The sequence below is a fragment of the Pinus tabuliformis genome, chromosome 9, assembly GCF_031772625.1.
Source record: "Pinus tabuliformis cultivar Carrire ecotype Pingquan chromosome 9, CPIR1, whole genome shotgun sequence".
Lineage (NCBI taxonomy): Eukaryota > Viridiplantae > Streptophyta > Pinopsida > Pinales > Pinaceae > Pinus > Pinus tabuliformis.
Window position 1 is genome coordinate 216802559 of NC_142307.1, and position 9317 is coordinate 216811875.

Consider the following 9317-nt stretch of genomic DNA (forward strand, 5'->3'; position numbering starts at 1 on the left):
AGTCGAGGCATCTCTCTTTCGCCTGCTTGGGTGCCTGGAACACTTCTCCTTAATCAATTTTTTGTATATCGGTATATCTTTGATGGCTTGGAGAAGGGGTATTTTCACACACAACTGTTTCAGTTCTCCCAGAAGTTCAGTCTCCTCTAGGTTTGGTTGTGTGGTTACTGTTAGTCGCTCAGGAAAGGGTGGAATGGCTCTGGGTTCACTTTCCTACTTCTCTTCCTCGTCCTCTGGGGGAGGAGGTTGGAGATCTGGATAGGTATTTTCGGATCGCAGGTTGATCTCTTGGATCTCCACAACATAGGTAGGAGATGTTTACTCCCTAGTGTATACCTGCTGGGCCTGTCAGTTGTTGGGATTCAGGTTCTGTTGAGCAGGCATCTGGGGTTGTCTTTGAGGAGCAGGAGGTAATGGTTGTGGTTGAGCCGGTGGTGGAGGTAGAATGGCGGGAGGAGAGCTGTATTGGGGCCTCCACCCCGGTTGAGGTGCGTTCCACTGAGGCTGTGGCTGGACATGTGAGTGAAACGAATGAGCAGTGGGTTGAGTATGGTATTGAGGTGGATAAGACCACGGAGGAGGCGCAGACTAGGAAGGATGAGCAGGGGGGCCCCAAGAAGGCATGTGAGTAGATTAGTTGGGGCTATAATAAGCTTGGGATGTCCCTTGCATCCCCTGCTGGTAAGGTCCGGGTCCATGCGGCCTCCTTGGGTTGAGGAAGTAGAGAGGTTCAGTGGGTGCCTCAGTCCCTTGGTACATGGCTTTAAATCCGGGCAAGGTTGGGCATTGGTCTGTGGGGTGGTTCTCCTCACAAACGAAACATACCTCTACTGAGTGCAATGGACACTCGTTCTTAGGGGGCTTCCTCGTACATATGGGACAGAAAATGGCCAAAGCCCTCTCAGCTTCCTCTTTCTTTTGCTGGATTCGGAAAGTATCAAGTTGCATGGAAATGGTCTGTCTCATCTCACTTTTGAGGTCCTCCATCTGATTAGCAAACTCATGCTTGGAGAAGGTAGTACTAGCTGAAAGTGGATTCCCCCTACCTCTTTTCCGAGTTGCCCTAGAGTGGTTTCTAAACACAGTCTTTATGTCCTCATAAGGTAGTTGGTAAATGTCTCCTCCAGCTAGCATGTGAAGGGTATCTAGGAGGTCTTCAGGGACTCCTCGGAGTAGAACCAACTTTATAGATTCAGGGTCAAGTGTGCACCTGGCCCGTTTATAGCTAAGTTGGAGCCTTTCCTCATAGTCCTCTAAAGACTCATCATTTCCCATGGTCATCCAAAAGATTTCTCCCTTGGTTTCCTTTGACCTACAGTAATCCCAGTATTTGTTGTTAAAGGCTTGCTGCATCTGAGCCCAAGTAGTGATACTATTTCCAGGTAACCCCTTGAACCAGTGTAATGCTACATCCTTGAGGGTGGAGGGAAAGAGTTTCAACTTTTTCTCATCTTCTGTATAGTCATAAGTTCGACAAAGAACAAACTCAAACAGGAAGGTATCAAGGTCTTCAGTGGTCAATCCATGGAAATGAGGTAAGGTTGACGGACTTATGTTCTTCATTTTCATGTCCCCATTGGTCTCTCGGATGGGGAAGGTACCTTCTATTCTCTCGTCATCGTCTCTACCATTTCTGTTGTCAGCCATGGTCTCAAAAGGAATGCTTTCTTGCTCTTCTTTTGTTATAGGATATTCATATATCTCAAGAGGTTCGCCTATAGGTTCTTCTGGATCACTGCCACCAAATAAGAGAGAAGGGTGACTCAGTGAAGCAGTGGGGGTGTTGGGTAGGAATTTTCCGGTATTGTCTCTGCTCCTATGAGGCATGAAAGGATTTTTGGTTGTTTTTGCTTTTTTTTTTTCTGCTTGTACCTTCAAAAATGAAACAGATGGAATTGCAACTAACTAAAATCTATCTTGCAGAAATGGGAATGTGGAATTGAAATGAAAGCAGGAAAGGACTAATCTACTTTGCTGAAATCAAATTACTAGAATGAAATGCTAGACTATAATTGCAGAATTGAAATTGCGGAATTGAAAGGCTAATCTATGAGAGCAGGAAATGTCTAGTTTACTTTTGCAGAAATGAAATTGCAGAATGGAACTGAAATAAACTACTTAGCAGAAGGTTAGAGTAGGAAAATAGATGAAAAGCAGCAATCACAAATACTCTGACGCTTCCCCGGCAACGACGCTAAAAAGAGTGGTGAGCTCCAGTATTGCAGCAATAATTCTACAACTCCTAGGACTCCCTTCTTTACTTTTATCAACCCGGTAGTTCGAAACAAACTTGGAAGCGACGGTGTTGTGTGCACAGTACTAGCTCTTGCCGCAGTTGTCACTTGGTCAGCTGGCACGAGTCTGGTAGGGGCCCAAGCCAACTTCTATGAGCTCTAAGAAGAAGCTTTTTAACTGATGGATGAAAGCTAACTCAAAGAAGGCTAATCTACGTGCAGAAAGAAACTGGAAAGCTGAAAGGAAATGTAAACCCTAGCAAACCCTAATTTTACCAGCTATCCCTACCGATGCAAGAAAGAGGATGCAAGCTATTGAAAGAGATGCCATTGACTTCTAGGAAGGTAAATACATGTATCTAAGCTACTTCTACAGTAACATCTGAAAAAAAACATCTTTTTGTATTTTTGAATAAGTTGTCAGAATTATCATGCATGAAATTTGACTGTTTTGACCGTATAGAGGTGGATTGGCAAGGGGCAATGCTTGGATGAGGTTGGGAAGGTTTAGAGAGGGCCTAAGGGGTCCCTAACACCCTTCCAAAGAGTTTCACAGAGTTTGGCTATCAAGAAACCTCATTCGTGAGCTTCTACAGGAAGTCTGTAGGGGTTTTACAGGATGTCTGCGATTTTCTACAAGATGTTCTGTAACTTTATACACGATGTTCAGAAATGGGATTTTGGAGGATGGATGGATGAAGAAAGATGAAGGAGTGGGTATGGAGGTAGGATAAGGGTTGGAGGTGGACCAGGACTTGGTGGATGGAGTTGAGGACAGATGTAGGTGGCTAGATTTGTTCAAAGAGGACTGAAGCAATGATGCACAAAAAAACTAGGGTTATGTGAGAAAATGGAAAACGTAAGGCTAGAAGCTGAGCTGAGGGATGGAGTAGATGGGTTTGATGGAGAATTGACAAGTAGAGAAGTGGTACAAGTGCTCTGCAAGTCGTTTGTCCAACTGAACCAACGAAAACTTGAAAAGAATCGAAGACCTAGTTACGTTAGCCTAAGCTGACCTTAACTGTCAGTAAAGAGAATGACCAGAGGTTGAACTGCAATGAAACCATGTATACTAACTCATGCAACTAAGCAAGCAAAATTTTGAACTTGTAACCAACTTCTACACATGAAAATCAAACACTAGTGATTGCATGGCAAAGCAAAATCAGTGTTTTTGTGGGCAGCAAGGTCACCTTGATCCCAGCTCCTGATCCCACTGAGGGAGAGGTGAAACCAATGATGTTTGATGGCCCTTTTTTGAAGCTTTTCCCTGTTAATAACCTACCAACTAAATCTGAGCATCAAAAGTCTTTCTAACCATTAACAATGACCTAGTTAATCAGCAAGATTTAATCTACTTAACAAAAATAATTTTGCAAATGCATGAAGAACAAATAACAATACATAAAGGAGGCCTTAGCACTCAGGTTGGGCCCAACCCCAAGAGCTACAGGATCCTATAATGAACTCAGATCTGATGCCAAGTAAAGCTGCTTCCCATTACTCAAAAATAATCATCACAAGAAAGTTGTACAACAGTAGTTAAGAAACACGAGCTGAAGAAATGACAACACTATAGTGCAAATACCAACAGTTCCAAAAGTAAACTACGAAGGCTGAGGCCTTCTTATTTATAAAATACGAGGGGGATAGCAGCCCTCCTAGATTCAAGGGACTCGGTTGTTACAACTGCAGTAAAAAGTCACTCTTTCCAAAGCTGCTTGGTTGCCTTTAGAACTCGTTTTGGTGGCCTGTTGAGCTTGGAGTTGAGGGTGGAGATTTCGAGGAAGGGCCATTTAATGCCACAGACAACCTCCCTATGAATCCTCACCTCAATCTTGGCTGTCACCTGGGCCATAATTGCTTGGTTTTGCTCCAAAATTTGTCCGAAAAACCTGAAATGACCACGTATTAGCCTCCTTGGTAGAGTGACCACCCTTATTCGTTCAAATAACATAAACATACTAAAAAAGCATGCATAATCTATGAAAAATGGAGGATTGAACAAGGAAAATTAGGCAAAATGAGCCCAATAAGTTACCCAATTCGGGGCTCATCAATGATCATTCTTACTCTCTCTCTCTCTCTCTGTTATAGTTATAGTTGTTTATGAGAAGAGTTCTTAAGTTTCTTCACCATGAGAATGCTTGATGAATAGTATATTCTTATGTATAAATAGATTCAATGATGTTTCCCTCTAATTTGATGAGATTCACTTGCATGGTATGTGTTTTATGTTAATCCTTAGTTGTTAAGAGACTAAAATCATTTAGCTTAGATACAATGATGGTTGAATTTATCTCTATTATGGGAATGACGGATTTCTTATGCATGTTGCATTCTAGTTTGAAGTGAACTGTAGAAGCAGGTTCAATGGGTGACAGTTTTAGGACCCATTCATGGTTGAAATTGCAGCTAACAATTATTCATAAATAGATTACATGTGTTAATGTTTTCTTATGAAATGATTGCATCTATTGTGGGCTTGATGTGCATGTCAGTATTCCTTTGATCATGCTTAAGGAGTTAGAAAATGATAACTATAGTGTGTTGATGTTAATGTTTTCTGCAGTGTCTCCTTGAAGTCATTATTCCTAAATGGTGATATAATAGTGTTAAGATAGTTGTTTCATCTAACGTCAAGTGGTAACTCTTGTGCATGTGGGACACTTAGGGGATCATGATTCTAATTCCACAAGTAGAGGAATTGCTTCCGATAAGGGTAGTATAATTAGTTACTTATGCATGTTGAACCAAGGCTTCGTCAAAACACCTTGATTATGATTAATTATATTAATGATTCATGTCGAATGTTGGCCTAGTAAATGTAAGATAACACTCCATTAATGCTGGTGTGGATTAACCAGAAAATTATATAGGTTGCATGCCATGATTATTTCTTCACACTCAATGATGGTTCTAATGTATAACTTGTTTATATGAATCTAAGGGTTCCCATTACGGATCCGATAAAGCATAGAAGAATGATGCAATATTATGAGATTGCATAAATTGTTAAGAAATGAGTATAGTAACGGGAATAATACTTGTTCTTGCCATGATAGAGATATTACGTAAGACAATGGTCAGATCTTAGCTATTAAAAAAAAAAAAAAAAAAACCAAGAGAGGGGAGATTCTTTCCAAATCCCATGATGAATGGGATAGAGATGAATCTTTCACGATAAAGATTCTAGATGTGATTTTGGATAAGCCCGGATGGATTGGATATCCATCGGATGGATGGGAGAGAAAGATCGATCGGACATAAAAGCTTTGCGGGAGATAAAGGCAAGATTTTATGAGGAAAATCCCCATGGGAGATCAAGACGAGCTTTTCTGAACAAGACCTAGGCAAATGGAAAATCCATAAAAGTGGGAGGCTGCTAATGGTAACTAAATCATGAAAGAGGTTATTAAATACCCAATGCATTGATCAATTGAGGACAGTTGATCCTTGGCAAGAACCTCGTCTTGGGTTGAATGAGAGGTGATTCATGGTTGGGTGGTGGTGCTCCTCCCTCCAAGTGATGATTTAGTTGGTGTCACATGCGTGGAATGTGTGTATTATGGTTCATACTCTCTCTCTTTGTTATAGTTCAAGTTGTTTATGGGAAGAGTTCTTAAGTTTCTTTGCATGAGAATGCTTGATGAATAGTACATGCTTATGTATTAATAGATTTAATGATGTTTCCCTCTAATCTGATGAGATTCACTTGCATGGTATGTGTTTTATGTTAATCTTTAGTTGTTATGAGATTAAAATCATTTAACTTAGATATAATGATGGTTGAATTTATCCCTATTATGGGAATGACAGATTCCTTATGCATGTTGCATTCAAGTTTGAAGTGAGCTATAGAAGTAGGTTCAGTGGGTAACAGTTTTAGGACCCATTCATGGTAGAAATTGCATGTGACAATTATTCATAAATAGATTACCTGTGTTAATGTTTTCTTATGAAATGATTGCATCTATTGTGGGCTTGATGTGCATGTCAGTATTCCTTTGACCATGCTTAAGGAGTTGGAAATGATAACTATAGTGTTTTGATGTTAATGTTTTTCGTAATGTCTCCTTGAAGTGATTATTCTCAAATGGTCATATAATAGTGTTAAGATAGTTGTTGCAACTAACATTAAGTGGTAACTCGGTGCATGTGGGACACTTATGGGATCATGATTTTAATTTTACAAGTAGAGGAATTGCTTCTGATAAGGGTAGTTTAATTAGTTACTTATGCAAGTTGAACCAAGGCTTCATCAGAACACCTTGATTATGCTTAATTATATTAATGATGCATGGCCAATGCTGGGCATAGTAAACATAAGATAATACTCCATGAATGCTTGTGTGGATTAACCAGAAGATTATATAGGTTGCATGCCATGATTATCTCTTCACACTCAATGACGGTTCTTATGTATAAGTTGTTTATATGAATCTAAGGGTTCCCATCACGGATCTGATAAAGCATAGAAGAATGATGTGATATTATGAGATTGTATAAACTGTTAAGAAATGAGTATAGTAACGGGAATAATACTTGTTCCTTCCATGATAAAGATATTGCGTAAGACAATGGTAAGATCTTAGCTATAAAAAAACAAGAATTTACAAAATTGGAAGCCTATAAGCTATTATTCTAGGGTAGGCCAAAGGGGTATGTTACACATATGGGGTGGAATATCCACCAGATGGATTTGAAGACAACATTCCTTAATAGATTTATTTGATGAGGAGGTGTATATTAATAAGCTAGAGGGGTTTGATACCTTTGATAGATATTCACATTTGTGCAAACTCAAGCGAGTGTTGTATGCACTCAAGTAAGAACTTGGTCCTTAGTATACTTGGAACAATAGCTATATTGATCTATATAACTGATCGGGGCTTCACCAAAAGTGAAGCAGATGAAAAAATTTATCAAATTATGGTAGAAGGTAAATTATTGATTATTGTTTTATATTTTGATGACTTGATCGTTATTGGTGATGAGAAGCTAATCAAATATTGCAAGGAGGAACTTCCAAGAGAGTTCGATATGAAGGGCATCAGCCTCATGCACTACTTCCTTGGTTTGGAACTATGGAAAGGAGATGGGGACTTTTTTTATCTCTCAGGGTAAATATTGCAACAAGATACTTCAGAGGTTCCACATTGAAAGGTGCAAACTCCTCTAGCAGGAAACTCGAGGAAAGATGATTCTAGTTTAGGTGAAGTAGTAGAGGCTACCATTTATAGGAAACTTGTGGGTTCACTTATGTATTTGGTGAACACATGACCAACCATGTGTTATGTAGTTAACCAGCATAGTCAAGCAATGGTTAAGGAAACCAAACTATATTAGAAGGAAAAAAAGCATGTGTTGAGATACCTCAGAGGCACTACTTAGTTTGGTCTTTGGTACAAATGGATAGAGGGAGTGAAGGAGTGAAGTTGCAAGGCTTCACAGATGCACATTGGGTGGGGATCCCATCAGATAGGAAGAACACATTCAGTGGAATTGTTTATGGTTGGTGAGGAGAGACTTCTTGGTACAACAGGATGCAAAGATATGTGACACTTAACTCAACAGAAGCAGAGTAGATGGTTGCAATTCAAGAAACATGTGAGGCTATTTGGATGAGAATGATTCTTATTGGGTTATTTGGTGAGAAGATAGATCCTATTGTGATTTAATGTGACAATCATAATTGTATCAAACTCTATGATAATCCTGTATTTCATGATTGATCCAAGCATATCGACATTTGATATAACCATCTACGATATTCTGTGTAGAGGCAGATTATGTTATTGCAATACATTCTCATAAAGGAATAAGATGCAAAGATATTGAAAAATCCTTTGTCAAGATGAAAATTTTAGTTCCATAGAAACAGGATTGGTGTATTTGATAATCCCTTTCTTGATAAGAGGAAGCATTGAAAATGCAACAAGAGAATCTAGTTTTGACTTTGCATTGGTCAAACTAGATTAAAATTAAAATTTCTATTTCAGTAGAATACTTGGAGTTAGTTAACTGAGGTGACATGGCTCTTGTCACTCCTTAACTCAGTAAATTGGAGTTGGAAACACTTGAGTTCAATTATACAAGATTGATTTCTAATTTGTAGTAATCTATTTCTGTTAATTTGAGTTATTATCAATTTAACTAGTTCTAACTGTCAGAAGAACTGGTGGAGGTCAAGTTATGCATGGGGAATTTCAACCACACTTACTGATCAACTAGATAACTAATCAATCAACCCAAAATAATTGTTGGCTGAGAATTCGAGTTACCCAGTTGTGACAGAGATTCCAAAGAAGTGTGTTATCACTTGTAACATATTCCCATGTGTACAGGTGGTGCATGCAGTCAAAGATTTACTTAAGGACATTACACAATTCCTTAGTGTGAAATTCCTGAAAAATAGGGGCAATTTCCCAACGAAACAATGAAGGGAAATATGAGCTTGGGCAAGCTTGAAATTGGTTGAGTGTTGGGCTAGGTTCATTCAATCACGCAGAGGGATAGACTATACTCTTGCAGGGTGTGCTTAGGGTTCATAAAGAACTTTATTCGTTCATAAAGAACTTTATTTCTTCTATATTCTCTAATTAATGCAATACATATATTACGGGGTCTTGAGAAGTTGCTTTCCCCTAGATAAATATTTGTGCATGTGTGATGTTTCCTTTTGCATGCATATGATTCTTGTTTTAGATTGTGAATTAACTTCCGCAGATGAGTAGAGTAGCTTCAAGACCTATGATCTAGTAAATTTCATGAGCAATAATGAATCTACACATTAATTCCTACAAACTAATTAGAAGCTCAATTAAAATCTAAAACTAAAGCTAGAAAAATAAGCCAGAGATGTAAATGAAACATTTACCATCCTTAGTAGATGACCTCAACCTCAACCTCCTAAAGATCTCGTTGTATTTTTTATGAGATTTGATTGTGGAACAATATTGTAAGGACTTAAATCTATAGCAACAGTGTGAACACCCTTGAAAACCATGACCTGCACTCCCTTGGCAACTTTGTACATGATGGAAAGTCGTAGTTGGGAAAGGAAAGTGCTGGGACAAGGAT